This window comes from Schistocerca serialis, chromosome 3 (genome assembly GCF_023864345.2).
Source record: "Schistocerca serialis cubense isolate TAMUIC-IGC-003099 chromosome 3, iqSchSeri2.2, whole genome shotgun sequence".
Lineage (NCBI taxonomy): Eukaryota > Metazoa > Arthropoda > Insecta > Orthoptera > Acrididae > Schistocerca > Schistocerca serialis.
Window position 1 is genome coordinate 344542439 of NC_064640.1, and position 25158 is coordinate 344567596.

The following is a 25158-nucleotide window of genomic DNA, read 5'->3' on the forward strand; positions in this document are numbered from 1 at the left end:
TTATCAGATCGGACAGACGACTACGTGCCTGCATTGTGACATCGCGTCAACTCCGTCGGCTTCGTTCTGTGCAGAAATACGTACACAACCGACCGTTACAGTTAGTGTGGCCGTCGTCTTGATCACGATCTAAATTAATTGGAGAGGGTCACAAGTTGATATGGAAGAGAGCATTGCCTGCGACAAACATTCAGAAATGAAGCGGCTCAGATACAAATTTACTACGAAATACCTATACGTTTGTGAAAACTGCAACATTCGGATGAACTCGTCATAATGAGTTCAGACTTGAAGCTTATACAACACTGTATCTGAAATAAATGATGAAGACTACGTAGACAGCGTAAACGTAGAACCAACCGTGCCCTCTTTTATCTGACTAAAAAGGTCAGAATCGCACCAACGTTAATTGGTGAAGAGCTGTCAAATAGAGAGAAAAAGTGCAGTTTCCTTCGTCGGTATTAAAAGGCGCAATACCAGCTCGAGAGTAAGTTTGGAGAATGTGGAATATACAGCCCTTTGAAAGCTGAATTTGCTGACCACTGCTGTAATCAAAATAAGAATTATGTTAACTTTCACCTTTACTAAACGCCAAACAGTTTGTCCACCTTCCTGCTAAAACATCGTTCTATCAAAATACTAGCAGATCTCAGGCTAAAATATACTCATATGGTTCAAATGGCTCTGAGCACTATGGGACTCAACATCTTAGGTCATAAGTCCCCTAGAACTTAGAACTACTTAAACCTAACTAACGTAAGGACATCACACACACCCATGCCCGAGGCAGGATTCGAACCTGCGACCGTAGCAGTCCCACGGTTCCGGACTGCAGCGCCAGAACCGCTAGACCACCGCGGCCGGCTACTCATATGGTTTCAGACCTGCTTTCACATGGTGTATTTCACGAAGAACAGTAAGTATTTGAGGAAACGATAGCAAGGATAGATTTCTCTAAAAATTTTGTATAAACAAAGTCCAGTTTTCAGCAAACATGTAGACGCAAATGTGTAAATGTTACATATAAAAGATACCTTACAAAAATGATCATGTGTACAATAGACAGCTATTGATACATTTATTGATTGAAAATTGATTTGCCGAGGTAGAGGATATTTGCACGATATTGGGTACTTAAGTAATAAAATACGTTCTGTCAGTGATACCTGACAGCACAAATGTAGATCATATTATCATTCCTTTTTTGATTTTGCGTTTAACACCTATTGGCATCCAGATCACTTGAGATTAATTTAACTTATCTTTTATATACTGTGGTGTAATTGTAAGTGAAAAAGTATAAGTTAGCACAAAAATGGGAGCATGGAAATAGGACATAATAAATTTAAGCAGAAAAAATCTTAAGGACTCATAGTATACCAATAGAACGTAATCAATTGTTGAACTCAGTGTCACCAATTCGACAGAATCGAGTACTGATGAATATTTTATCAGTGGAATGGTTATAGTATTTACGACATTATTCTCCTTGTTGAATGGCACTAGTGCCACCCTCGAAGATATTTTAAGTAATAGAACCCAGTACGTTGTCCTCGACGGCGAGTGTTCATGAGGAACAGGGGTATCATGAGAAGTGCCCCAGATAAGTGTCATAGAACAGCTCTTTTTATCTATATACGTAAATGATCTGACGGACAGGGTATGCGGCAGTTTGCTGATGACGCTGTTGTGTACGAGGAGGTGCCGTCGTTGAAAGACTGCAGGAGTGTACAAGATGACTTAGATAGAATTTTTTGTTGTGTGGTGAGTGTCTGCTAGCTCTAAATGTAGAAAAATGTACGTTAATGCGGATGAGTAAGAAAAACAATCCTGTAACGTTCGAATACAGCATTAGTAGGATGCTGCTTGACACAGCCACATCGATTAAATATCTAGGCGTGCTGTCGCAAAGCGATATGAAAGGAAATGAGCGCATAAGGTTGCTGGTAGGGAAGGCGACTGCTCGCCTTCGTTTTATTGGGAGAATTTTGGGAAAGTGTGGCTCATCCATATAGGAGACGGCGTATAAAGGGTGATTTTTTCCACCGTGTACAAACTGTAGGGACTGATCGATGAGAGGACACAGAACAAAAAAGATCTAATGAACTTATGCCCGGAAATGCATGCTTTCCATACTAGAAACTGTTTATTCAGTCATACTTTGTTACAGAGACTGCGATCTAATACGCGCTGTACCATGCAGCTACAGTTACAGTACACATGGTTTCCTCCTAGAGGGTGGTACTGTTCCTCATACGTCATGCCCTAGCACCCTCTCCTGCCATAGTCATTGATAATGTTGTGTCCGACTCATTTCCCTTGCTGACTCACCTTTTAGTGGATGTGATACATCGTTGTACATAATGGTTCCCTATTCGAATCGAGACCTTTGCGGCATGGTGTTCACTTATTGAAAGGCAAATGGCAACGGGCAGCAAGATTTTATTAGGAGACCTATCTCCGCCGACAACAACTACAGCATTCAATGTTTTGCAACAGTGTTTCTCCGTTTGTCTGAGACAGCGTCGTTTCAGCAAGCAGAAAATCATGAAGGACATACCCGAAATGTTCGGACACCAGACTTGAAGGAAAATGTGATTAACATTGTGGAAGGCGACCGCCGCGTCAGTACCAGGGTAAGCCAAACGATCGTGTGGAACATTCTCCATGACAATTGTTACTACCCTTAACGCTTACAACGTGAGCAGGGCTTACTAGCGACAGGCTCTCCACATCGGGAGCAGTTTCGTCACTGGTTCCTTCACCAGGCAACCACGATTCCGGGATTTGCGTCATCCATCCTACTAACAGATGAAGCCACCTTTAAGCGGGGTGGTATCTTCATCTTTCATAACAGTCATCTGTGTGATAGTATGCAGAACCCCCGTGATATGGTGACAGCGAATCATCAGTATCGGCTCAGCCGGAATGTGTGGGCAGGGGTAATTGGTGACCGTATTTTGAGACCAGTCTTCCTTCCACGTCGCCTAACAGATCGGACCCATCGGCGTTTCTTGCGGGTGACTTTGCCTCCCCTGCTGGAAGAAGTGCCATTGATTATTCGAAGGGTTATGTGGTTGCTACATGATGGTGCTCCGGCGCACTTCGCCGTTAAGGTCCGGACGCATCTCAATCGTGTCTTCCCTGGTCGACGGATCAGATGAGGGAGTCCAGTTGCATGGCCGGCTCATTCACCAGATCTCAACTAGTGCGATTTCTGGTTACGGGGCCATCTCTAAAGTATCGTGTATGCAGAGCCCATTCCAGATGTGGAGACACTGGAACAGCGTATTCATGCTGCCTTTGATACTGTTCGGATGCAGCCTGGCCGATCTCAACGTGTGAGACAGAAGATTCTAAGGCGCGTACACCCATGCGTTGAGGGACATGGAAACCATTTCCAACACTTGCTGTAACTGTGGCTGTAAGGTACAGTACTAGACCGCAGTCTCTGTAACAAAGTATGATTGAGTAAATGGTCTCCAGCATGGAAACCATCCATTTCAGGACGTAAGTTCATTAGAACTTTTTTGTTTCGTATCCTCTCATCTATCAATCACTAGAGTTTGTACACGGTGGAAAAGACCACCCTATATAACACTGGTGCAACACATTCTTGAGTACTGTTCGAGTATTTGGAACCCCCACCAGATGCGATTGAAGGAAGACATCGAAGCGACTCGTAGGCAGGCTACTATATTTGTTACCGGTAGGTTCAAAAATGGCTCTGAGCACTATGGGACTCAACTGCTGTGGTCATAAGTCCCCTAGAACTTAGAACTACTTAAACCTAACTAACCTAAGGACATCACACACATCCATGCCCGAGGCAGGATTCGAACCGGCGACCGTACGGTCGTGCGGTTCCAGACTGTAGCGCCTTTAACCGCTCGGCCACTTCGGCCGGCCGGTAGGTTCGATCAGCTTACAAGTATTAGGGAGGTGCTTCGTGAGCTCTAATGGGAATCCATGGAGGGAACACGACGCTCTTATCGTGAGGCACTATTGCAAAAATTTAGAGAACCGGCGATTGAGGCGGACTGCATAACGATTCTAATGCAACCAACTTCATCTCGCGTAAGGGCCATGAAGATAAAATTCGAGAAATTAGGGCTCTTACGGAATGTTTTAAATAGTCGTTTTTACTTCGCTCTATTTGTGAGAGGAACATGAAAGGAAATCTTGATGAGTACTGAGTCCACAGCCTTCGTGAAATTTTTGTATGAAGTCATTCCGCGTTAGTCTGTCAAAACATTATTTATTACAATCCCAGTTTCTACACATGATCATTATTCCAGCATTGTGGGATGTTGTGACCCACTCAACAACATAATGTTGTGACATGAGAAAGAGCCGCGCGGAGTGGCCGCGCGGTTTGAGGCGCCATGTTACGGATTGCTCGGCCCCTCCCGCCTGAGGTTCGATCCCGCCGGAGGTTCGAGTCCTCCCTCGGGCTTGGGTGTGTGTGGTGTTCTTAGCACAAGTTAGTTTAGCACAAGTTAGTTTATGTAGTGTGTAGGTCTAGGGACCGATGACCTCAGCAGTTTGGTCCCGTAGTAATTCACACACATTTAAACATTTGACATGAGAGAACATAGTTCTCAGCAGTGTAAAAGCAAATGCATGTATTCGTAAAAATCTATTCCCTTTTCTCTACGCCATGCCAGCACACGCCAGAAAGGTACTGAAACACTTGGGCGTATCAGATTCTGACTCGAGTGTTGCATCAGTGATGATCTCAAGAATTCAATGATCGTGAGGCGAGAGTTTTTGTATCTCGAGAACATCAGGCTTTAACTCTCTTTGGAAACTCCTTCCGAAAGCGAGATGCGATGTAACTCTAGAGTGTCAAGCATTCTCTCACTCCTCAGAACCTTTCACTAACAGCGGCTTAAAGTTACTTGTCTCCAACGTAACATCACACAAGTGGAAATTTTGAGGGGAAGTGGCACAGGCAGGCGAGTTTTGATAGCCCGAATCCCATTTATTCCTAACAATTTATCGTTTCGCTTTAAATTTGTACAATTTCCGGTGAGTTTCTGTAATGCCATGACCATAAACAAAGCACAAGGCCAGACACTGTATGCAGCGGGCGAGGATCCTACTGTCAGTTGCTTTTTGTATGGGCAGCTCTACGTGGCTCTCTTCCACGTTAATGAAGCAAACAAGCTCTTCCTTCATGTACCCAATCATACTCCTTCAAACGTTGTATACAAAGAACCTTTATAAGTCAAAAATAAAGTTTTGGGCACAGCTATGAATTACCAAACTATTCCACATGATATGCAAGAGCCGCGCGGGATTAGCCAAGCGGTCTAAGGCGCTGCAGTCGTGGGCTGTGCGGCTGGTCCCGGCGGAGGTTCGAGTCCTCCCTCGGGCATGGGTGTGTGTATTTGTCCTTAGGATAATTTAGGTTAAGTGGTGTGTAAGCTTAGGGACTGATGACCTTAGCAGTTAAGTCCCATAAGATTTCACACACATTTTTTTTATATGCAAGATGTGTGATACAGGCGAAATACCCTCAGACATCAATAAGAATGCAGTAATTCCAGTTTCAAAGAAAGCGGTGCCGACAGGTGTAAATATTACCGAACTATCAATTTAGTAAGTCATGGCTTGCAAAATAACGAATTACGACACGAATTATTTACAGAAGAATGGAAAAACTGCTAGAAGCCGACCTCGTAGAAGATTACTTTGGATTCCAGAGAAATGAACGAACACGCGAAGCAAAACGTTCCTATAATGTATTTTAGCTGACAGATTAAGGAAAGGCAAACTTGCGTTGGCACTGAGGTGACAAAAGTCACGAGATACCTCCTAACATCGTGTCGGACTTAGTGCAGCAACTCGACATGAAAAGGACTCAACAAGTCGTTTCGAAGTCCCCTGCAGAAATATTGAGCTATGCTGCCTCTACAGCCGTCCATAGTTGCGAGAGTGTTGTCGTTGCAGGATTTTGTGCAAGAGCTAACCCCTCGATCAGGTCCCATAAATGTTCGATGGGTGGCCAGATAATTAGCTCGATTTGTCTAGAAAGTTCTTCAAACCAATCACGAACAATTGTGGCCCGGTAACAGGGCGCACTGTCATGCATAAAAATTCCGCCTTTGTTTGGGAACACAAAGTCCATGGATGGCTTAAAATGGTCTCCAGGTAGCCGAATATAACCATTTCCAGTCAATTATCGGTTCAGTTGCACAAGAGGACCCAGTCCATTCCACATAAACACAGCCCACACCATTATGGAGCCATCAGCCACCTTGCACAGTGCCTTGTTGACGAACTGTGTCCATGGCTTCGTGTGGTCTCCGCCACACTCGAAGCCTGCCATCAGCTCTTACCAACTGAAATCGGGAGTCAACTGACCAGGCCACAGTTTTCCAATCGTCTAGAGTCCAACCAATATGGTTACTAGCCCCAGAGAGGCGCTGCAGGCGATGTCATGCCGTTAGCAAAGGCACTCGCGCCGGTCGTCTGCTGCCATAACCGTTTAACGCCAAATTTCTCCGCACTGTCATAAGAGATACGTTCGTCGTACGTCCCAAATTGATTTCTGCGGTTATTTCACTCATTGTTGCTTGTCTGTTAGCACTGACAACTGTACGCAAGCGGCGCTCCTCTCGGTCGTTAAGTGAAGGCCGTCGGCCTCTGCGTAGTCTGTCGTGAGAGGTAATGCCTGAAATGTGGTACACTCTTCACACTGCGGATCTCGGAATATTGAATTCCCTAACGATTTCCGAAATGGAACGTCCCATGCATCTATCTCCAACTACCATTCCGCGTTCCAATTCTGTTAAATCCCCTCGAAAGGCCATAATCACGGCGGAATTCTTTTCACATGAATCACTTGCGTACAAATAACTTGTCCGCTGATGCACTACCCTTTTGTAGTTTGTGTACGTGATACTACCGCCATCTGCATAAGAGCATACCGCTATCACACGACTTTTGTCACCTCTGTGTATAGCTTTTGTGGTTTTGGAGAAAGTTTATAATACAGTCTTTGAAATTGTGAAGGTATCAGGGGTAAAATACAGGAAGTGAAAGATTGTCTACAACTTATACAGTAACCAGACTGCACTTATAGAAGCCCAGGGAGGAATGAGACAGTGTTGTAGCAAATCGCCGATGTTATTCCATTTGTACATTGAGTAGGCAGCAAAGGAACCCTAAGAAAAATTTGGAGAAGAAATTTAAGTTCATGGGGGAGAAAGAAAGACATAGAGGTTTGCGATAACATGTAATTCTGTCAGAGACAGAAAGGGGCTTGGAAAAGCAATTGAATCGAAAGGTCAGTGTCTTGAAAGGAGGATAAGATGAACATCGACAATACAAAACAAGTGTGATGGGATGTAGTCGACTTAAATCAGGCAATACTGAGTGAGTTAAATTAGGAAACGAGACTCTGACGTTTTGCTAGTTGGGCAGTAAAATATCTGATGATGACCGAAGCAGAGAGGATATAAAATGTAGATTAATGTAGATTTGCAATGGCAAGAAAAGCGTTTCTGAAAAAGAGAAATTTGTTAACATCGAATATAGATGTAAGTGTTAGGAAGTTTTTTCTGAAGGTATTTGTCTGGAGTGTAGACTTGTATGGAAGTTATTAGTAGTATAGATATAGACACAGATATTCTAGTAGTAAAATTTCATTAGAATTTTTTTTGTTTCCACAATGTTTTCTCCTTCTTCGATAACATTCGTTCAAACTGACGCTATTCTGAGCAGTGATTTCATTTTACAGTGTTTTTAAACGATGAACTTGTATATCGTATAATGTTATAACACAGTTTTAAAATGAAAAATTGTACATAGTTCCAAACACAAACAAATACCGCGAAATACAAGTAAAATCTCGCTGTTACTGGACTCGTTTATTAAAAACCTTCTTGCCCTCGATAATCGAATAACATATCTTCTTGCTTGCACGAGTCCTTTCAACGCCTACCGTATAACAACACATCGCCTACCACAGAAAGTGTGTTTACAAGAAGGCTGTTTCCAGTTTCGTCCCAGTCGGAAATTAAGTAGCTTGTGAAGTACACGAGTAAACTGTTCTGGCTACTTTACTATTGACGTTCGAACCAAAACCTCCACCAGCCACCACGTTGCACAATTTATCCTCACCCGTGGTTCACGTATTTAGCAGGTGATTACTCCTCTACGCAAAAACAAAATATCAGCATATGTGTAACATTGCTTTTCCAAACTAATAGGGTTGGGTTATCACAGGAGTAATTATTCGGTGGGGATCTCATTCCAAAAAGTAATTCTACGTTGCTTAAATGGAGTCGATAGAACGTTATCACTATGACGAGAGCAAGCATGTGCTGAGATATTCGGAAGACGTATCGAACTGCACGTGAACTCTGACACCCCCTTTGTCGGCAGCCTTATAGTAATACCTGGATTTTTTCTGGTCATAAGTTTTGCAAAATTCCATTAGGAGTGATTATGTCAGACGGCAGCACCATCTACAGTGGTTATTAGCTATGGAGCGAGTTAGACCAAAAGGAATGTCTGTGAGAAAGAGGCAAGCCAATCATTCTGCAGCCACGAAGTTGATTGGCTAAGAGACCCACGTATACGTTTCCCAGCTTCAGTTGCGGACTCTTGTGGATGTGAGAAGGCAACTCGATGCATACCTGTATGTGGTAGTTCCGACTTCTGTATATGCAGTTTGTCATTTTTAAGACAGGATCACCAGATTTTACAACAACTTTGTTGGAGTAACACGGATCGTCAGTTGTAACTTCCAAAGTCGAATGCCCTGTGAGTTAACCCAAGTTGGTTTTGAAGCAGGTGGCTCACTGGAGGAGGTGTGCGTCGAAGAAATGGACGTGGCGAATTTTATAGAAGTGAGAATACAGTCCCATTCACACTGTACATCACGAAACGGAACATTTAAACATGCCACAAAGCATTTCTCAACGTCAAGGATTCTCGGGAAATAAGTTTTGATAAAGACATTGACGTTATTGTGGGCAGAGTGGCGTCGTCTTCTTACAGTGAAAGTTAAACTATTCTCGACACGCTCACCACGTTTCTGTGGTGGACTTCATGCTACTTTGTCTTCTTAAATTTTATTTTTATTGTTTTTTTTTCATGTTAAATTTAGAAGATCCCATGAGGTCTTGGATATTTTCCTGTGCGTGTTCTTCCAACGAAAGAGACCAAATAAGTTATAAAAATATTTGGTAAAGCCTGGACAAGTAAAAATCCTATACTGCGTACCAATAAGGTGATAGACAAATGAAACAATATTAATTTACTCACATCTTTTAACAGCAAAAAAGTTATGCTCTGTTGGTGTTTGACATTATATGATACTCCGAAAGAAAGAAAGAAACATTGGATGATGTAAAAATGCACTGTGTATTACCTTCTCAATATATGTAAAAAGAAAGAAACATTGGGTGCTGTAAAAATGCTCTATGTATTGCCTTCTCAATGCTTGTCCCTCCTAAGAGTCGTCAGGCACATTTTCTCTGGTGTTTCAACAGATATTGCTTTAAGGGAGATGGCCAACATCCGACAATGATTTTAAGGGAGTGTTAAGGGATATTTAGTCGTAATAAATTTCAACATCAGAACTACATCGCATTTTCTTGGTATGGGTGATAATGGAGATAAAAATATTTAAAAGAAGGCATACTTTGCTTTCTTTTACTGTATTATGTCATATTTTCCGCTAAATCCACAAACCGAGAGAAAGTTTTTAGAGTGCACGTGTAGTAAGACTCAGTATAGTGTAGTATAGTAGGTACCGTTATGGAAAGAAGACTAAACAGATCGGGACGTTTCGTGTTGACTGTCCTCTGTTTTCGATTGCTGCCAACTTAGGCGACGTATCAGTACTGACTCTTTCGAAGCGATGCGAAATGTTATTGTGTTATGTGAGTCAGTTGAGAAATAAATGATATAATGAACGTCTTTAAACATGAACGTCTCTATAATTCGCCTTCGCGCGTGCTTGTTACTTCCGTGTCTCATTTATACCAAAGCTGCTGATCTGTACGAGGCCAGCGCATTTGTGGGTTGCCGTCTTAGTCTACCACAATATTACTGCACTTGCAAGTGATGGCGCTTCGATCGACTTATTGAGTTTTTATCGCGATATTTCAGGAGGACACGCTGAACAACTTGGTAGTATATGCGCAACTTTCTCGAAATCATTCACAATGCGATGCGTTTCCCTTAGTCACCACTGTACTTGTTAACTGTAACGTCACCGCGTGTTTCCGATACCGGCTAGTGGAGGCTAAATGCAGTATTATCGCGGTCAGCTAATACTGCCGAGAGACAAGTAAATTCTCCCTCTCACGTCCCCTCTAGACGCGTAGGCTGTGTCATTTCTCCGCTCCTTGCATTCCCTTGAGCCGAACCGTCTTCTTTCCATAGAAGCACGGACAGAAAAGAGATATATCGAATTGAAAGTGCGAACTATCATTAGTACTTCACGGGATCGTATTTATTACAGTTTATTACAGTGAGAAACAGGCGCTCAATTAGAGCGCCCGGAAATACGAGAGAGTTGGTCGCCCTACCACACAAATGTTCACGTCTTTAATGCGACCCTCGGCGTCGACGAAAAGCGCACTAAATGGTTTTAAAGCGGAATTTTGCGTACCTGTTGTATAGAGAGGTCGCAAATTAGTATAGCGCGATATTCGTTTTATCGATGTGTATTAACAAGAACATTGAAACACGACGAATAACGAGAATTCCAACAGCGACGGAGCGGCGCTGCTGTATGGCGGTAGCAGACAGCGCGAGTTAGGGAAGCATGCGAGTCGCTGCTAAGAGTACTGGATGTCCATCGTGTTTCAATGTACCTGTTAATACATATTAGTAAAACGAATATCGCACCGCTCTATCGAATGGTCACTTAAAATTCGATTTAAAAATAATTTTCCTCGTAACTTCGTCGACGAAGTGCGCCACGTGAAACATGTGATGAACAGTATTTGTCTGGGGTAGTACCAGCGATACACTGCAAAAGCTAAATTGAAAATATCTGCTGAGATATCAGAGAAAATTCGCCTTACGACTTTTAGGAGAGGTACACATTATAAAGAATATGAGTGGACCCAAAACTGAACCCTGTGGGAATTTGTGCGTAGAACATTAATCGTTGTTTATTATGTTACTTGAAGTGTGGCGAATGTTCTTAGCGTATGTAGTGTTCATTACCGGCAGCTTAATACATTCGCTTCAAGTATTACGTTAATGTCGACGGAAAGAGTTTTTCCGAGGATATAGGGAGAACAGTGGCCAAATGTGGCGATAACCACAGCAATTGTTTTCTTCAGACAATTCTCAGCAGCGGATGTATGTTTTACGAAACTCATGACACTTGGCTACATTAGAAAAATTTATTTATTTGCTACCAGCTACGATCAATGACCATCACTTGGCATGGAAAGTTAACTAACACAAGTCACAAGACAAAAGTTGCTTATGTTGGAAAATTATTGTTCTTCTATGCTACGGTCACAGATTCGAATCCTGCCTCGGGCATCGATGTGTGTGATGTCCTTAGGTTAGTTAGGTTTAAGTGTTCTAAGTTCTAGGGGGCTGATGACCTCAGAAGTTAAGTCCCATAGTGCTCAGAACCATTTGAACCATTTTTGTTTCGTGCCAGTTGATGGCCACTGACCGAAACCGGTAGCCAATAAATAAATTGTTCTAATGCAGCCAAGTTTAGTGAGTTTTCTGATAAACACAGAGTTATAATTTACAATGGTAGGCAAACGTCTCGAGCCTGTGACGTGGGACAGAGACTAGGAGCACATGGCCGGGAAGTATTTTCGCCTCTTTTATACAGAACACCTCATGTAACTGCCTCCTTACTAGCATGCCACTTTAAAGTCTGGATGCACAATCATTCAGCTGTAAAAAAAATATAGTAAAATAACATCATTTTCGTCTTTGGGCCGCAATTATTTTCCGCTGTTGGCCAATGGCGGCTGTTATGTACTTTCCAGTTCACCACGTCCTATGTACGCTTCGTAATACGACATGTCGAACCGAGCGAGGTGGCGCAGTGGTTAGTGTGGTGTCACCGCCAGACACCACACTTGCTAGGTGGTAGCCTTTAAATCGGCCGCGGTCCGTTAGTTTACGTCGGACCCGCGTGTCGCCACTATCAGTGATTGCAGACCGAGCGCCGCCACACGGCAGGTCTAGATAGACTTCCTAGCACTCGCCCCAGTTGTATAACCGACTTTGCTAGCGATGGTTCACTGACAAAATACGCTCTCATTCGCCGAGACGATAGTTAGCATAGCCTTCAGCTACGTCATTTGCTACGACCTAGCAAGGCGCCATTACCAGTTACTATTGATACTGTAAAACATGTACCGTCAAGAGCGACGTTCACCATTTATGGATTAAAGTTAAGTATTCCACCAGCTACGTCAGTTTTTTATAAGTCTAATTTCCTTGTCCTGTTCCAGACCTCACGCCAGCCTGTGTGAGCTAAAACGCGTGCCTTTCGGCTTCCTCTAGTAGTACCAGGTTGGCTCTGTTGACAACCCACAACAGTTAGCACACTGGACTCGCATTCGGGAGGACAACGGTCCAAACCCGCGTCTGGTCTTCCTGATTTAGGTTTTCCGTGATTTCCATAAATCACTCCAGGTAAATGCCGGGGTGGTTCCTTTGAAAGGGCACTACAAATTCCCTTCCCTAATCCGATGGGACCAACGACCTTGCTCTTTCATCCCCTCCCCCAAGCCAACCACCAACGACACGTCAACGTGTGCCGGCCCGACGAACTTTTTACTGTGCCGGTTCCTATAAAGAGAAACCTTCTTTAATATGTGATTTGGCTTGTATTTGTTGAGCAATGGATTACGTGTGTGTTGCAGGAGCGTGGTATGAAGGCAGGTGGGCGCCGGACTGTGACCCATGCTGTGGCGACGCCGCCTCACCGACAAGTGGACTCACGTCGTGCCAGCTGCCATGCTGTGTTGCGGCCGGAGAAAGGTAGGCTTTGCTCCAGCTGTTGCTTAAAAGCCGTCTCTTTGCTCCTGATCACCTCCTATGAGGGCTGCATGTATTGTCACCTTTACGAGGTGCATTCAAGTTCTAAGGCCTCCGATTTTTTTTCTCCGGACTGGAAAGAGATAGAAACATGCGCATTGTTTTAAAATGAGGCCGCGTTCATTGTCAATACGTCCCAGAGATGGCAGCACCGTACGGCAGGTGGAATTTTACCGCCAGCGGCGAGAATGAGAACTGTTTTAAATACTTAAAATGGCAACGTTTTCCTTACTTGAACAGCGTGCAATCATTCGTTTTCTGAATTTGCGTGGTGTGAAACCAATTGAAATTCATCGACAGTTGAAGGAGACATGTGGTGATGGAGTTATGGATGTGTCGAAAGTGCGTTCGTGGGTACGACAGTTTAATGAAGGCAGAACATCGTGTGACAACAAACCGAAACAACCTCGGGCTCACACAATCTGGTCTGATGACATGATCGAGAAAGTGGAGAGAATTGTTTTGGGGGATCGCCGAATGACTGTTGAACAGATCGCCTCCAGAGTTGGCATTTCTGTGGGTTCTGTACACACAATCCTGCATGACGACCTGAAAATGCGAAAAGTGTCATCCAGGTGGGTGCCACAAATGCTGATGGACAACCACATGTCTGCCCGTGTGGCATGTTACCAAGAAATGTTGACGCGCAACGACAGCATGAATGGGACTTTCTTTTCGTCGGTTGTGACAATGGATGAGACGTGGATGCCATTTTTCAATCCAGAAACAAAGCGCCAATCAGCTCAATGGAAGCACACAGATTCATCATCACCAAAAAAATTTTGGGTAACCACCAGTGCTGAAAAAATGATGGTGTCCATGTTCTGGGACAGCGAGGGCGTAATCCTTACCCATTGCGTTCCAAAGGGCACTACGGTAACAGGTGCATCCTACTAAAATGTTTTGAAGAACAAATTCCTTCCTGCACTGCAACAAAAACGTCCGGGGAGGGCTGCGCGCATGATGTTTCACCAAGACAACGCACCCGCACATCGAGCTAATGTTACGCAACAGTTTCTTCGTGATAACAACATTGAAGTGATTCCTCATGCTCTCTACTCACCTGACCTGGCTCCTAGTGACTTTTGGCTTTTTCCAACAATGAAAGACACTCTCCATGGCTGCACATTCACCAGCCGTGCTGCTATTGCCTCAACGATTTTCCAGTGGTCAAAACAGACTCCTAAAGAAGCCTTCGCCGCTGCCATGGAATCATGGCGTCAGAGTTGTGAAAAAAAAAATGTGTATGTCTGCAGGGCGATTACGTCGAGAAGTAACGCCAGTTTCATCGATTTTGGGTGAGTAGTTAATTAGAAAAAAAAAAAAAAAAATCGGAGGCCTTAGAACTTGAATGCACCTCGTACATTGTACACATCTCATTATCACGAGAAAAAATCTCAAAAGATGCAGCAACATACTGCATTACATGAATGAATGTGGCATTTGGTACATGGCACGATTAGTCTTCGATTTTTATTTGTATTATTTTGTATCTTAAAAATGGAAACGCATAAAATGTTAAGACAGCTGTCAAATTATCCCTGAGGACACATCGTAACCATATTGGTTCGAGAGCTGTGGGAAGAGGAAACAGCGATGTTGTATATACTCTGAAGCCACTCAGAACTGTCATCTTTCAGAGAAAACAGAAATGCAGTCATCGTAGCTTAATGATTTGATGTATTGCAAAACCCCAGCTGAAATTTACACTTCCCTCAACCGCGAGTCGATTTGATTCCTTCAGCTGACAGCAATATTACTGCATCCAGAAATTTGTTGAAGGCCTAAATCTACACACAGGTGATCTCATCAGTTAAAAGATGTCACCCCTTAAACAATTACAGTGATCGCTTTGGATCACTGTGGATGGTGTAGAACTTATACTGGGCGTCTGTACGGAATCAGCGCAGTAAGACAGGTCGCGGTTGCTGACATGACAGCGCTGATGACCTCGATGTTGAGCGCCCATAAGCCCCCCCCCCCCCTTGACATGACAGAATGGCAGAAGGGAACTATATTGTTTTGACTTGCTCATGATCATATTGTGAAATAGATTGCCCGGTTCCTTGGTGTATTAACGCAGCGTTTTCAACTTGTCTACAGGAAATGGTGTACACTTGTAGCCATTTACAATGAGGTGACAAAAGTCATGGGATACCTCCTAATATCGTGTCGGACCTCCTTTTGCTCGCCATAGTGGAGCAACTCGACGTGGCGAGCACTCAACAAGTCGTTGGGAGTCCCGTGCAGAAATACTGAGTCACGGGCCTCTGTAGCCGTCCATTATTGTGAAAGTGTTGCTGGTGCAGTATTTTCTGCACTAACTGAATTCTCGTTTATATCCCATAAATTTTCGATGGGATTTATATCGGGCGATCTGGGTAGCCACATCATTAACTCGAATTGTCCAGAATGTTCTTCAAAATGACCGCAAACAACTGCGGCCCAGTGATATGGCGCACTGCTATCCATAAAAATTCCATCGTTGTTTCAGAACATAAAATCCACGAATAGCTGAAAATTGTCTCCAAGTAGGTGAACATAACCATTTACAATCAGTGATCGGTTTAGTTGGACCAGTCACCGCTGTCCAATCCATGTAAAGACAGCCCACACCATTACGGAGCCTTCACCAGCTTGCATAGTGCCTTGTTGACAACTTGTATCCATGGCTTCATGGGGTCAGCGCCGCGCTCGAATATTAACATCAGCTCTTACCAACTGAAACTGGGATTCGTCTGACCAAGCCACCGTTTTCCAGTCGTCTAGGGTTCAAACGATATGGTCATTAGCCCAGAAGAGGCACTGTAAGCCATGTCGCGCTGTTAGCAAAGTCTCTCGCGTCGGTCATCTGCTGCCATAGTCCTTTAACGCCATATTTCGCCGCACTGTCCTAACGGATACGATCGTCGTACGTTCTACATTGATTTCTGCAGTTATTCCACACGGTGTTGCTTTTCTGTTAGCACTGACCACTCTACGCAAACGCTGCAGCTCTCGGTCGTTAAGTGAAGGCCGTCAGCCACTGCGTTGTCCGCGGTGAGAGGTGATGCCTGAAATTTGGTATTCTCGGCACTCTTTGATACTGTGGATCTCCCAATATTGAATTCTTTAACGATCTCCGAAATGGAATGTCCCATGAGTTTTGCTCTAACTACCATTCCGCGTTTAAAGTCTTAATTCCCGGCTTGCGGCCACAATAACGTCGGAAACCTTTTCACTTGATTACAAATGTCAGCTCCGCCAACGAACTGTCGTTTTATACCTTGTGTACTTGGTACTAACACCATCTGTATATGTGCATATCGCTATCTCATGGCTTTTGTCACCTCAAGGTAAGACCACGTAAAGCCGGCCGCGGTGGTCTCGCGGTTAAGGCGCTCAGTCCGGAACCGGGCGACTGCTACGGTCGCAGGTTCGAATCCTGCCTCGGGCATGAATGTGTGTGATGTCCTTAGGTTAGTTAGGTTTAAGTAGTTCTAAGTTCTAGGGGACTGAGGACCACAGAAGTTAAGTCCCATAGCGCTCAGAGCCATTTGAACCATTTTTGAAGACCACGTAAAAAGAGTCTTCGTAGTAAGATGCTAGTCCACGGTACCGGAGACGACTGTCACAATTTTTCAACGAGAGTCGCTTTCTAACTCCCGAACATTCCGAAGGAGCTGTCATTGCTGAGAGCGGCACATTAAGCAGCACGTCGTCAATCGCACGAACAAAACAGCATCTGGACACAGCCGACTGGATGCGCCCACTGTAGCACGAAGAGTCGCGATTTTGACTCTTTTCAAATTACACTAGACGTCGAATGAACCGTGACCATTGATGCATTTACCCAGAATGTCTGGAGATGGTTATGTGATGTTATTATTGAGACTTTCCCGGAGATCTGTTGACATCTTGAGGTGTAGGGTATTCTGCTGGATATAAGTGTCGTTCGAGCACGATATTTCGACAACGTGACTTGTTATCTTCATCAGAAGTTTATTTTTAATAAGTGGAACCCCTCCGCGGCCGCACTAGCATGGTGACCACCACAAAAAAGTTTTACTATTACCTCTGCATTGGTTAGTTAATTTAATGGAGGTTATCACAGGATGTGGCACTGTGATGTACGTACATCTGGGTAAGATTACGCAGTGATAAAGAGCCCACTGAGAGATATAAAATGGGCGAAAACGTTCGAAGAATAGCGGTTTTAAGGGTAGAGACGAAACAGTGCCATGGCTAGCGCCATGCGAAAAAAAAGAAAAAAAAACCTTTTGCAGCAGTCTCGACAGGTAGTAAAGGCAGTAGCGGAGTTGATTGCTATCTATGACAGATCATGCAAGCGTAAGGCATTTTAGTAGCAGGCATCACGCAGCTCGATACCAGTGTCATAGCTCTTCATCAGCTGTTCATCATAACTAGGTGAGTCTGAGTCTATGCGCTGCTATGGAGTCCCATTCGCCGCGCTCCGTCAGCGGTGATGGTGCAGCAGCAGGCCCAGGCAAGCTGGAGCTTCACCCCCGGCGTCGTCGCTCTAGACTGCGTTGCCAGCGCCGGTCGCCCCCCTCGCCACCCATGAGATTACTGGTGAGGGAGCTCCGCAAGCACAGCTTGGCGGTCTTCTGGGACTGCTGGCTGTTCGGCTGCTATCTCTACTCTCACTGCATCTTCTGCGAGTGCGGTCAGGCCCCGTGGGTGACAGCGTCATGTCTCGCCTGATTTTGCCGCTGATGCTTTCAATCCCTACGTACTACCTTCCCTGGATGTTGGCCGCGGTGTCACCCACTCACGGCGGGACGGTTGAGAAGCCAGTAGGTCGAGGCTTTTTACATTTAAAAAAAAAATTTTAATTCTCTTCTCTGAGGGGGAGGGGCGGGCTCAGTGAGAGTTCTCTCACTCTTTGTGGCCAATGTTGTAAAGTTTGTTCTGTTGTGCCACTGTTTATTTGTGATTTGAGGGACTGGTTTGAAGATCATGTCTCTTAATTAGGAATTCTGCGAAGGGCATTAATGGGGGACAGCTCTGGCTAGAGCTGCTGGTGTTACACTACTGCCCATTAAAATTGCTACACCATGAATATGACGTGCTACAGACGAGAAATTTAACCGACAGGAAGAAGATGCTGTGATATGCAAATGATTAGCTTTTCAGAGCATTCACACAAGGTTGGCGCCGGTGGCGACACCTACAACACGCTGAAATGAGGAAAATTTCCAACCGATTTCTCATACACAAACAGCAGTTGACCGGCGTTGTCTGGCGAAACGTTGTTGTGATGTCTCGTGTAAGGAGGCGAAATGCGTACCATCACGTTTCCGACTTTGATAAAGGTCGGATTGTAGCCTATCGCGATTGCGGTTTATCGTATCGTGACACTGCTGCTCGCGTTGGTCGAGATCCAATGACCGTTAAAAGAATATGGAATCGGAGGTTTCAGGAGGGTAATACGGAACGCCGTGCTGGATCCCAACGGCCTCGTATCACTAGCAGTCGAGATGACGGGCATCTTATCCGCATGGCTGTAACGGATCGTGCAGCCACGTCTCGATCCCTGAGTCAACAGATGGTGACGTTTGCAAGACAACAAACACCTGCACGAACAGTTCGACGACGTTTGCAACAGTATGGACTGTCAGCGCGGAGACCATGGCTGCGGTTACCTTTAACGCTGCATCACAGACAGGAGCGCCTGAGATGGTGTACTCAACGACGAACCTGGGTGCACGAATGGGAAAACGTCATTTTTTCGGATGAATCCAGGTTCTGTTTACAGCATCATGATGGTCGCATCCGTGTTTGGCGACATTACTGTGAACGCACATTGGAAGCGTGTATTCGTCATCGCCATACTGGCGTATCACCCGGCGTGATGGTATGGGGTGCCATTGGTTACACGTCTCGGTCACCTCTTGTTCACAATGACGGGTCTTTGAACAGTGGACGTTACATTTCAGATGTGTTACGACCCGTGGCTCTACCCTTCATTCGATCCCTGCGAAACCCAACATTTCAGCAGGATAATGCACGACCGCATGTTGCAGGTCCTGTACGGGCCTTTATGGATACAGAAAATGTTCGACTGCTGCCCTGGCCAGCACATTCTCCAGATCTCTCACCAACTGAAAACGTCTGGACAATGGTGGCCGAGCAACTGGCTCGTCACAATACGCCAGTCACTACTGTTGATGAACTGTGGTATCGTGTTGAAGCTGCATGGGCAGCTGTACCTGTACACGCCATCCAAGCTCTGTTTGACTCAATGCCCAGGCCTATCAAGGCCGTTATTACTGCCAGAGGTGGTTGTTCTGGGTACTGATTTCTCAGGATCTATGTACCCAAATTGCGTGCAAATGTAATAACATGTCAGTTCTAGTATAATATATTTGTCCAATGAATACCCGTTTATCATCTGCAATTCTTCTTGGTGTAGCAATTTTAATGAACAGTAGTGTATCACCTTATTTATGCTGCCGAGATCGAACTCCTCAGTAGTAGTCAACTAGTTTTCGGCGGTAATGCTCTTGTTTTCTATTAATTCTTCAAGCTCTTGGGGCTCTTCAGTACGTTGAACCGATTGAACACCTCTGTCACCTGCATTTCTCTGGATGTCATCGCTTGGCGTTCCCCGCGGTCGTGCCGTGTGGTGTTCGTCTCGGGGTGCTGCTGCAGGTGGCCCACGATTTGGGAGGACGAGGAGACGATGTGGCGCGCACCGGTTTGTGACGCTCTCGTCTCCGTTTGCGGTCGTTGGTGGTGTGCCTCCCTCAGTAAGATGCAGGTAACCTCCACCTCCGCGTGGAGTGTCATCCTAAGGTGCGTTTACGCCAGTGCTCCTTGCAGCTAGTAGCCGTGCGGCTGTAGCTTGCCCAACACGAAAGTAGAGGCGCTCACTGTGAACACGGGTGTGAATGGAATCATTCGAACGCACATGTTGAGCAAGAGGCGTGCAACCTACACGCATGCCTCTCCTTGCGTGTGGAGCAAGCATAGTCGGACGGGGCTACATCTACATCAACATCTACATCCATACTCCGCAAGCCAATTGACGGTGTGTGGCGGAGGGTACCTTGCGTACATCTATCGGTTCTCCCTTCTATTCCAATCTCGTATTGTTCGTGGAAAGAAGGATTGTCGGTGTGCCTCTGTGTGGGCTCTAATATCTCTGATTTTATCCTCATGGTCTCTTCGCGAGATATACGTAGGAGGGAGCAATATACTGCTTGACTCCTCGGTGAAGGTATGTTCTCGAAACTTCAACAAAAGCCCGTACCGAGCTACTGAGCGTCTCTCCTGCAGAGTCTTCCACTGGAGTTTATCTATCATCTCCGTAACGCTTTCGCGATTACTAAATGATCCTGTAACGAAGCGCGCTGCTCTCCGTTGGATCTTCTCTATCTCTTCTATCAACCCTATCTGGTACGGATCCCACAATGTTGAGCAGTATTCAAGCAGTGGGCGAACAAGCTAGGAAGGCTCACAGGTGTAAACGCACCTTAACTCGGGACTCGGCCTCTTCTAGGGTGGTGTCGACATCTGTGCGCCATCATCTTCCTTGCCGATGGTCGTTGCGCAGCGTGCTGCCACTGCGAAGGGTAACAGCTAACTGCCTCCAATCTGCGGCGAACAGCGACTTCCTGTCCACTTCTCTCACTTATGGGTTCACGGGGCTGCATGCTTACGTCTTCCTTTGACGAACACTCAGGTAACTGAGCTGGGCCACTAAATCAACCGACATTAATCACGTGGAAAATTTCTGAGAAAAATTATAACAGTAGGTGAAACATAATAACCAACATCCCCACAGTCTAATAGCTCTACGTGATCTTATCATCAATTAGTGGCATATGAGGGCGTGCTGAAAAGTAATGCCTTAGAATTTTGTATGTGAAGACCAATAAAGCTTTCCAAATAAAACAAACTTTATTAACATTCTACATCTCTATTCTTCATGTCTACATATTTATTTCTCAACATAGTGACCTGGGCGACGAACACATTTCTCCCAACGAGAGACTAGTTTTTAGATACTGTCACTGTAGAATGTTTGACTTGGTTGATGGAGCCACAACCTCATCCCTGATTGCACCGTTTTATCACTACCAAAGTGAAGTCCTGGAAGATGTTCATTAAGCTTTGTAAACAGATGTAAATCAGAATAACCCAAGGCGTCGGATTATTGTAGATAACGCAGTGTTCATGAGTGGTCTGGCATTGTCATGGTGAAGGACGGGGTGCTCCATGTGCGGACGAATTCTTCGAATTCATGCTTTTAGCTTGAAACTCCCTTACAGAACGCTGTTCCGCACTAACGGACATAATTACGTTACACATCGCCTTGTTACACGCTACAATACGGAGCCCTCTAGCTGTAGAGGGCTCGAACTTGCGTTAGTGAAGAGGGAAAGTCGACCGAGTATACGCATGACATGTAATACTTCAACCGATATTCAGAACAGAATAAAAAAATTGGAGCCATTACTTTCAGCAGGATCTCGTACTTGCAGAAACTTGTGAACTTTCTTCCTCGTCGAACTGAGACCATTGTCAAGACTAGAGGCGCCACTACACGGTATTAGCATCATGTCTTCTAAGGGTGACTAATTTTTCGTTCGATGTGCGTATACAGGGTGGTCAGAAACAGTCTAAACCCTTGTAAGTGTACTGCAGATTAGGTTGTGCTGAGAAACTTCGTTTCCGAGTTAATTAGCATTGAAGTTAGCCTATCAGGCTGTTGCGCTCGCAAATTCAAGCGGCCCACCAGAGACGGTGTCACCAAACGTGCCCTTCGTTTGGTTTCCTAAAACCGAACAAGAAAGAGATACAAATATCGAACAGGGGGTGGTAGTAAGGATCGAACCTGAACCAAAGGCTGAGCACTCTCGTGCGCTATCATCTACGCTGTGAGAACAACTGACACTAATTGTATCTGACGGGACACTAATTGTATCTGTGATTAGCTAAATTCAGTGCTATGAGTAATACACTCGGAAACAGCGCAGCGTATCAAATTTGTTTCTTAACAAGTATTTCTCAGTACAACATACCCTGCAGCATCCATACAAGCTTTTCAGACTGTTTCTGGCCACCCTGTACACACGGGAAGGTACAGTACAGTGCATGGCGGAGGGTCTCTCTCTCTCTCTTTCTCTCCCCCCCCCCCCCCCCCTCTCTCTCTACCAGTTTAGTCGATTCGACCCCGTGAACTACGGCACACCACTTTCTTCTGTCCTTTACTCTCCTCCGCAGACTTTTCTTGTTGAATCCATTACTTATGTGACCCCATCGACCTATCTGATCCTTTACCTCCCTTTTCTCCTTGTACCTCCGATCTTCCCCAGCTTTAACATCTTTTCGTATCAGTTTCGTCGATTTTCTGTTTTATTGCACTCGCGTACTGAACATGCGAAAAATGACTCTATGAGTCTGTACGAGCCGAAATCTCTCATATCTTATTCCCACGAAACCTGCGCGAGGTGAACGATGGTGGAAGCATTATGGTCGCACAGTCGTCTTGGAATACAGGTTCTCTGAATTTAGCCAGCAGAATTTAGCGAGAACTACGTTTTCTTCCTTCCAGGGATTCGCATTTATGTTCCCCAAGCATTTCTGCTACATTTCCGTGTTGAATATACCGACGTGTTAGGAACCTATCAGTGTGTCTGTAAACGCGTGATGCCTTTTGCCATGGCTACTTAAAAAGGACCTCAGACACTGAAACTGTTTCCTATCGCTTATTACTATTATCCCTAAATACTTACGCGATGTGACGCGCTTAATATACAATCAGGTCCTCTCTCTTTGATATCGAGATTCTCTTACATTTATCAACAAGGGAGCTGCCACTCATTACACCAAGTGAAAATTTTCTCCAAGTCTTTTTGGATTTCCTTAAGAACGTTCAATGAAGATACTTTTCTGTAGACAATGGCATCGTCAGTCAACAGTCAGTTAGTATTGCCTTTCGACCAGAGAATTTTTTAACATCAAGAAATTCCACATGCTTGTGCTGCACTAGCAATTTGGCGTGTATTACTTATGACAGTATTTGATAAATATCATAGATGTGCAAAGATTCGTACGCAGAATAGTAGGACGAAATAATTTACTTGATATCGAATAAATCTTAGCTACTACACTGGTGTACAAAACTGGAGGACGAAAGCAACTTTTGCATGATGTGTTACTGCTAAATAACATAGCTCGGTGAAACTCTGACCATACAGAGAAAGAATGGCTACAGCATAGTACAGATGGTAACTGTAAGAAATACTCAATGAGACGAACAGAAATGACACTTTTATTCAAAGGCAATAATGACACTGAAGTCACTACCGTTCAAGATGATACCCAGGACATTGACCGGTGAGTGAACCATATTCAAAGATTTGGAGGTCAGCACGCCCATCCGACATTATGCCTCCCCACGCCACAGCACCTGGATCACCAAAAGTATCACGTTCGAAAACGTTCGTGTGTGCATTTCGCGTATCCACCTCTCACCATATGACGGTGTGGTCAGCACTGTCGAACGTTACGAAACAACCTTGTGGCCACCATGGGAGCCCGTTGATGAAAATACATTTCCACCACACACCTATTAAAAACCATGTCCCGCCTTGTGTAATGTCCAGTGGACCATCATGAATCGATGGTGGTGGTTAGTGTTTAACGTCCCGTCGACAACGAGGTCATTAGAGACGGAGCGCAAGCTCGGGTTAGGGAAGGATTGGGAAGGAAATCGGTCGTGCTCTTTCAAAGGAACCATCCCGGCATTTGCCTGAAACGATTTAGGGAAATCACGGAAAACTTAAATCAGGATGGCCGGAGACGGGATTGAACCGTCGTCCTCCCGAATGCGAGTCCAGTGTGCTAACCTCATGAATAGAGATGACTTCAGTGTGATTATTGTCTTTGCGTCAAAGATTAGTCGTTTCTGTTCGTCTCACTGCGTATGTCTTTCAGTTACCTTCTGTACTGTACCGTACTGTACTACACTGTAGCAACTCTTTACGTACATGGTCGAAGTTTCATCGAGCTATCTTACTTGTCAGTGACATATCATGCGAAAGTAACTTTCACCCCTAACTTCTACACACTAGGGTATTTAGGCATAATCTACAAGTAAGATAATACGAGATGGAATTACCTACCAAATACTTACGGTCAATCCGAGAGCAGAGACGTTCGGGATTCGAACGTTTTCTCGGAGTTGTCGACTTCAAGTTTTCGAATACGACTTCCGAGCAAGACCTCTAGTAGCGATCAGAACGTGAACAGCTGTTGATTGTTCTTGTAGAGTATGTCGGCATTGGAATATGTAGTTGTTTCTGCTTCTTTTCAGTTGCCTCTCATCATTCGAATTGGGGCGACAGCTGTTAGTCTTTCACTTTTTCTACGTAAAAGAACGGCGCGTTAAAATGTATATTAAAAAAGACTGCGTAGCCAAGGAAATGTGCTAATGAAAAAAGTTGTTTTATTTTAATACAAAAATTATGACGTTATTTGCAAAACAAACTTCAGAAACGGCTGTAACTTTGGTTCATTTACATGAAATTGTTTTCTTTAGAGGTGAGCCGTATGACATCAAATCTTCATTATGGAAGCAGGTATGCCACAGACGCTTCGGAGAACCGAGACGTTTACTTGTACAGCCGGTTGGGTGGCTGGAGCGTACACGTGCTTCTGGCAGCTAGGATCTACACTGAGGTCACATAAGTCATGGGATAGTGATATACACATAAACAGATGCTGATACCATCACGTACACAAGGTATAAAAGGACAGTTCATTGGCGGAGCTGACACTTGTACTCAAGTACTTCGTGTAAAAAGGTTTCCGACGTGATTATGGCCGCACGAAGGAAATTAACAGACTTTGAACGCGGAATGAAACTAGATGCATGGGTCATTACAGTTCGAAAATCGTTAAGGAATTCAATATTGGGAGATCCAAAGTGTCAAGAGCGTGCCGAGAATACCACATTTCAGGCATTAGCTCTCACTACGGACAACGCAGTGGCCGGCGGCCTTCACTTAACGACCGAGAGCAACGCCATTTGCATAGAGTTGTTGGTGCTAACAGACAAGCAGCACTACAAGAAATAATCGCAGAAATCAATGACGA